The sequence below is a fragment of the Anastrepha obliqua genome, chromosome 5 (assembly GCF_027943255.1).
Source record: "Anastrepha obliqua isolate idAnaObli1 chromosome 5, idAnaObli1_1.0, whole genome shotgun sequence".
Lineage (NCBI taxonomy): Eukaryota > Metazoa > Arthropoda > Insecta > Diptera > Tephritidae > Anastrepha > Anastrepha obliqua.
The window spans coordinates 107,154,116-107,161,822 of NC_072896.1; the positions used below are offsets into that span (position 1 = coordinate 107,154,116).

At 37.4% G+C, this 7,707-nt stretch overlaps 2 pseudogenes; both read left to right on the forward strand.

The window, feature by feature from the left end:
• The first annotated feature begins 5,066 nt into the window (after positions 1-5,066).
• Positions 5,067-5,250, forward strand: LOC129249530 (U2 spliceosomal RNA; annotated as a pseudogene).
• Positions 5,251-5,504: 254 nt separating this feature from the next.
• Positions 5,505-5,690, forward strand: LOC129249522 (U2 spliceosomal RNA; annotated as a pseudogene).
• Positions 5,691-7,707: the final 2,017 nt, after the last annotated feature.

Consider the following 7,707-nt stretch of genomic DNA (forward strand, 5'->3'; position numbering starts at 1 on the left):
TCGCGTTTGCTGGTATGAAAAGTGCATAACGCAAAGTGCGAATAAAAGTAGAACTAATACATAAATAACTCGAAAGTACCGGTTGCGGATGCGGATGTATGTAAATGTAAATGTATGAGAAATAATGACAAAAAACAACATTCGAGACCAACAACGCACAACAACGAGAACAGAAACAACAAAAACAACACTTAAAGTAACTTTTATAAAAGTAAGCAAAAATGCAAAAATAAAACCGCAAATCAGCAAGAACAAGAACAACAACAATTTAAAAGTGATTCACACTCGTCGGTTTATGATTTCGTCGATAAATATTTGAATTGTTTTTGTGACAGATAGGAAATAGCCGAGCACTGACACTCATACCGACATCTGAATGTGTGCACATACATACATACAAACAGAATCAAATAAAGTAAGCAACTTACGGCAGCTGAGTAGTGCAGAAGCAGAAAAAATCGGAAATAACACAAAACAGTCGTAGCCGTAATAAGAGGAAAAAATAGCAAATTTGCGAGCGCGCGTGTGAATTTGGAATTTTTCTCATTTTTATATTTGACTCTTTCGTTTGGTTTGTTAATTTCTTGGTAAAGCATATTTGTATTGCTTTTATTGACATGCCAAAAAAATACTTTTGTGGGAAACAAGTGTGCGATTAGCAGGGCATGAAAGGAAGTAAATTCTTCCATGTGTATGAGTAAGAACAACAAAAACAATAAAAGTTAAATATGAAAATTGAATGCCTTCTCATATCGCTAAACGGAAATACCATTAGACCTACGGTTTAGCGGGAGTAAGTACGGAAGAGCAACTGGCCACAAGGCGACTCAAGCAGTTGGACAGACAGTTGAGGCAGTTGTGCGGCAGTTAATGAACGGCGGAACACTAGCCGTAATAGTAATAATACTAAGTGCGTTAGTGAGTGAAGAGTAAATAAACAAATGTAAGAAAAATAAACAAAATTAAAGCAAAAAGCTACAGAAACTCAAGTAAGACGAAGAAATGAAATAAAATAAAAAAAAAACAACAGAAAAACTATTTATAACGTATAATACGCACCAAGGAATGAACAAGTGCAGAACCTGAAATGTTGCAATAAATGAAAGGATCAAAATAGAAAAGAAAGGAAAGAAAAAATAAAGACCCAACTGCAACACTCTCAAACAGAAAGCAGCAGCAGCGCACACGCGCGGAAGTGTGGAGCGACTATTGAGTTCACACAGGCACACACCGCCCCCCTCCTTGTAACGCGTTGCGGCCTACCCAACCAGCTGCATGCAAACCGTGTCGCTGAGCTTTTAACTACGCTGGTGTGTTGGTTGCATTGTTGCCGCGCCAGCAGCGTAAAGCAAAGTAAAAGTAGAATGTCAAACGAATATAAAGGGAAAAGAACGCGCAAATAAGGAAGTGCTGTGGTAGTAAAAAACAATTACAATAAAACAATTGTGTGCAACAGCGCAACAGGAAGAAAGTCTTCTTTCAAGCGAGTGGAAATTTGAGTATTGAACAAAAAATCAAGTCAAAGCATTGAGAATTGGGATTAGCAAGTAAAAAGGCGCAGAGAAATAACACTTCAAAAACGAGCCAGTGAAAATGTATATGAGTGCAACATTTAATGACGCCAACAACGGAACTCAACAACAATTCTTTCGAAAAAATACAAAAAGCAACAAAAGTGGCAATCATATCAGCAAACAGTCGCATACACGAGATATAAATAAAAAGAAAACGCTGAAGTTAGCTTAGCGGTAGCAGAGCACAGTGAACAGCGAACAGCAGCGGCCACTGCTGCTGTCAGTAGAGCAACAACAATTGCAAGAAGAACAACAGTAATCACAATAATAATAAACAGCAACAGCACAAATCGAACGTCAGCAACAAATCAACTCACACCAGCCACAACATAAGCAGAGTGTGAGCACACACATACATATGTGCATACGTATATATGCATGCACATAAATAAATATCAAACACAAAATAAGAACAAATAAAAAAGTATAAAATCAAAAGCAGTAAAAACAAAAAAACAACAATAGTTCAACAAACGGCTGCGAGCAAGAGAGAAGAAGAGAAAGGCAGTCAGCCCCAATTGCCAGACAACAAACAAACAGACGGAAAACCGAAAGGCGGAAAGCTACGAAACGCAATCGCATAAGTGCTTTAAGCAAGCGAGAATACAACAACAGACAACCAATGCGTCGGCCAGCCTGCTAGAGAGTCAGTCAAGCAGGCGGGTAGCAGGCAAGCAAGCAAGCAAGCAAAACAGTCAGCCATTTAGCCAGTCAGGCCAGCCCTGTGTGTTGTACAACGTCGGCAGGCAGTGTTCTGGATCTGGACATATCCGCTTCCGCATTGTGTTTGGCTTCGCTTTGCGTTGTTACGTGGCGTTACGCTTCGTTTCATTCGTTGTGCTTTGGTTTGGTCTTTTGGAATCTTGGATTTGGCAAAGCAGAAGGCGGTCGCCAATAAGTCAACAACTCACCAAGCACCAAGCACCAAGCGTGTGTTGGTGGTGGAGGAAATAGCATTGCTGCAAAACCAATTTTGTTGCATTGGAGCGGAAGAAACATATTAGAGAATAAGGTAAGCGACGCCACAGATCTTATAAAAGCTACAGTAGAATTTATAGAAATAATATAAATATAAATAAATTGCAAATTTTTTGTAAAACACAAAAAATTTAAATATCCATAAAAAATTTAAATATTGAAAAAATTTAAAAGCAATACACAAAAAGTTTAAATATTCAAAAAATTTAAATATTAAAAAATTTAAATGAAGTACTCAAAAAATTTAAATATTCCAAAAATTTAAATGCAGTTCACCAAAAAATTTAAATACAGTCCCAAAAAATGTAAATACACAATTTATTTACTAATTGACAATTCACATTTTTGGCAATTAGTTTAATTAAATTTTTTTTAATTACTAATATTTCACACTTAGATAATTACTTATATTCCGTTTGATATATATTTGATCCTTTTATTCCTGTATGAAACATAGGGCCTCGTTCTCCGTTTATACATAAGATAAAAAATTCTGAAATGGGTTGTTGTTGTAGTCGTAAAAATATACCATTTTCCCAATTTTTGAAGATTATCGCTGAAGTGGCAGTCCCTGGACTGATATATGTAAGTAAAAGTAGTTGTTGTAGCAGCATAAACATTCCCCATACATTAGGCCGGGTCAATTTGTGGGGAGGCAAAAAAATCGCCCATTGCTCTGTGAAAATCATATTCTAGGGATCAAAATAAGAAACTTTGCCGAAGGAACCATACCTCTAAAACGAATTCTGATGTCCCCCAATTTGGGTCGAACTTTTTAGTTTCTTTTTTCATGTAAAGGCCAAAAATGGTGATATTTTGAAATGGTTGTATGGGGAACCCCCCAGGGGAGTTCCAGGGGGTGTGCCACTGGCATGGGTGGATCGGCCGTCCAAAGTTAGTGGGGGTCGGTCATACATTTGGACTCGATTGGAGCACTCTAAATGGGTAAAAGTGGGATTTTTCGGTCGACCCAAATTGGGGGACATCAGAATTCGTTTTAGAGGCAAAGTTTCTTATTTTGATCCCTAGAATACGATTTCCACAGACCAATGAGCAATTTTTAAATCGACCCGCCCTACCATACTTATACTGGGAATGCTGCTGAAGTGGCAGTCCTTGGCCGCATATAAATTCGGAACGTTCCGATTACGTAGGGTAGGTTATATTAGCCAGGTTGCTTGTCTAAAACAAGACACTCGGTGGCCCTAAGGCCCATTGTGATAGCTGCATTAGATTTCCATCATCTAACTAACATAAGTGGCTTAAACCTCTTTTATCTTTTTAACAAGGTAACTAGTCCCTCTAGTGCAACATTTTGAAAATTTCCCAGGTCTACAAAGATATTTTGTACGGCTTCTTTGAAGTGCAGAGCATTCATAGAAGAGGTGTTGTACCGACTCAATTTCTTCCTCTACTCCACAGCTCCTATAGAAATCATTGTGAGGTACACCCATTCTACTGGATAGGGTGTCAATAGTGCAGCGATCAGTGAGGACGCTGGTAGTTAAACTGTTGAATCCAAGCAGACATTTGGTATTTTTAAGATTCAATTTTGACCAGAGCGCTTTGAAGACCCTGCAGTTAGTAGTCAGAGATCAGCTTCTACCGGTTACGTAGAACTGATGGAGGTGGGAACGAGTCGTATCGCTAACGTAGAGCCAGCTTAGTTTGGCGTGTCCTTAAGACATGTTTTCAAGAATTTATTTAGCGATACAGATAGAGTTGACTTATTCAGCAAATACATATCTTTCATAATTATGCAACATTTGAGCAATACTTTCCGTAATTTTTATTGCACAATATTGAAAATTTAGCGCGTGATTGTGAAACTCCAGAGAGTTCTCGGAAAAAGTTGGTTTGCGATGCACATCATAATTCGCAACAGTTGTATCTAAAACAAAAAAAAAATTTTTTAAAGAAGATAGATTGACAAGGTATCCCTGGGTGTTTTTTTCGATTTTTCGTGGCATTTGGAGGCCTTCGCCTAATTGGTATTGCAAAATTAACAATTATAAAAAAGCTCCCAGAGACAGCTGTGAATTATGTGCAATGCTCTTGTTGTTGTTAATAAAGTTGAGTATTTCTATTGAAATAACCCTAATTAGCGACTAGAGCCGTTTTACTACCACTGTTCTCATGTGATGTCTACTTTTTTTAGTCAGATCCATTTCGTGAGATCCAAGTATAACATCAAACTTTTGAAGTGAAAACTTCTTTAGAATCGTTGGGAGTGATTTGAGGAAAAGTGAAACGAAAAAAGCGACCAACTTGGCTACGAAGCGTTATATTATATGTTGATATAAAAGTAGCGACGAACTAAATAAAAATAACTTTTATTTTTTCTTGTGATTCGAACCAAGGATTTTGGATCGGAAGCTCACATTGCTAGTCGCTCGGCTACCGCGCCATGCTGTCGCCGCTGGCCTAAAAGTTATTTAGTTACGAAGCGTTATATTATATGTTGATATAAATAATTTTTGTGAGCGTGTAATTCTCAAAAGTTTTATTAGGTTTATTATTTAAAATGTATTGACTAGGTAGTGTGGTTATCAGCTTAACATCTGATATATCCTCCATCGGAGGACAACAAATGTTAAACCGATTTTTGGAAATGGGCGGAGTGTTTTAGGGGCTTGCTCCTTCTCTGCCACGGGTTGGCCCGGTATTACAGTACCGCCGGGATTTCGGCTTAGAATAAATACAAAAAAAAATATACTAATACATTTAGCTTTGGTGGGAAGAGCCATAAATTTGTATATGAATACATGTAGACGAAAATGGAATTTTTTTTTTTTGAAATTTGCATTGTAGGACATTTCTGATTATTTATTGAAAACAGTTTTTTGGCTTATCTATTTTTGGTTTAGATACTGAAAGTCAGTTTAAGTGAATCGGTATAAATATTTCGTACATTAATTTTTTTTTTGTGAGCGTGTAATTCTCAAAAGGTTTATTATTTAAAATGTATTGACTAGGTAGTGTGGTTATCAGCTTAACATCTGATAGATCCTCCATCGGAGGACAACAAATGTTAAACTAATTTTTGAAAATGGGCGGAGTGTTTTAGGGGCTTGCTCTGCACCTCTGCCACGGGTTGGCCCGGTATTGCAGTACCGCCGGGATTTCAGCCTTGAATAAATACAAGAAGAAATATACTAATACATTTAGCTTTGGTGGGAAGAGACATAAATTTTTATATGAATACAAGTAGACGAAAATGGAAGAAATTTGTAAGTCTGTTTCTTCGGTCCGTTTGGGTATTTTTTTTGACAACATCGAAACCAAAGCATTTGTATCATATTTTATCTATCATAAGCCACTCGTATCATTTGTTGAAATTGAAAACATTGAGGATGAATAATGATAAAATGAAGAAAATAAAATATGAACTTTATAGCAATATTATAATGAACCTATAATTATCCCGCTCCTAATGCTGCTTTCGTCTTATTCTCTCTCAGTTTGTTTTACGGAAGGTTTCACTTCTATCAAGTCTAACCGTTAGACTGGTTTTATTTTTTTTTTTTATATTTGTCTCTGATATTTCAGTACTTTGCAGTAAGAAAGGCTTACCGACAGAGCGAAGTCTTGCTCTAGCTAGACCCGGAAAAGACTTTCTTTCGCCCCCTCAGCCTGACAGCTTGTGCAGATGGCATGGAAAGGCAGTTGAGTCTGGCTGCATGATACCCTATTTTTCAGTGACCTGTAAGGTTTGCAGTAATACGTAAGATGCTTGAGCGAGAGCATCCTAACAGGTACTTCGTACGCTGGATGTAACTCGACGGCCATGTTTTTCTCGTTGTAGTGCACGTAGTTAATTGCTTCCATCTTCTTTCGACCAAAGCACAAAATATTCAATAATGCAAAATTTCAAAATGAGTGGTCCAGTAGACTTTGTTGTGTGCGGTATATGGAAACCTTCGATTAAATAGCAGGGCTGGTCACGGTCCAAACAACAAAGGAAGTTGACTCAAGAGTGCTGAGTTTTTTTTAAATATACTTTGTTATAAATCCTAATTATGGGTTTTCAGAGTATGAAGAATTGGAATTTCTTTATAAAGCAACCAGTTTTGAAAAAGTTTTTTGTTCGGAAACTTTGTCGAAACCTATTACAGAAACATATGATTTATGATATGCCTTAGAAGAGGTCAATTTCCAAGACACTAATATAAGGCCAGATATGAGTATATATAATTTTGAACTTTTTTATACAATATATGTAGGATTCAATGCTTACTAAGAACACTTTTTTGCTGGAACTGGTAGGTCTTGAAAGTTGTTGGATCTCAAAGGGTGGTTATTAGAAATTATTGGATAAAACCAACTAAGTACTTCGTTTTCACATAGTTGGACTTGCTACTGTGGGCAAAAAGTAAGGTGAATTTAGTTGTAAAATGAAAAATCTTTATTTATTCTTGTAAATAAATTTCATCCCCTTAAAAATAATCCCCTCTCGATGAAATACACTTATGCCAACGATTATTCCAATCCCCGAAACATGCCAAATAGTCCATTTCCGGTATAGCCATCAGCACCTTCTTCGATTCAGCTTTTATCTCCTCAATCGACTCGAAACGCGTTCTCCGGAGTGGTCTCTTGAGTTTTGGGAATAGCCAGAAGTCACACGAAGCCAAATCAGGCTAATACGGTGGTTGCGGAACGATATGCGTGGTATTTTTGGCGAAATGGTCACGAAGAACAAGTGCAGTGTGAGACGGTGCATTATCGTGATGCAAAAACCAAGAGTTGTTGGCCCATAATTCTGGTCTTTTTAGACGAATTGCTTCACGTAAACGACGCATAACGCTCAAATAATATTCCTTATTAACAGTTTGGCCAGGTGGAAGGAATTCATAGTGCACCACAGCACGAAAATCGAAAAAAAACTGTCATCATGACCTTTATTTTTGAACGATTTTGACGTGCTCTTTTCGGTCTGGCCTCGCCTTTAGCACGATATTCGCTTGATTGGTCGGTTTTTTCAAAGTCGTAAGCATAAATCCAAGTCTCATCTCCTGTCTTGATAGTCTGAAAGCATTGTTTCACAACATCAACGCGACGACAACAAGAAATTGAGAGTTTTCGGTACCAAACGAGATTTGACTTTTCGTAGGCCCAAATGGTCTTTAAAAATGGTTTTCACAGATCCTTCTGA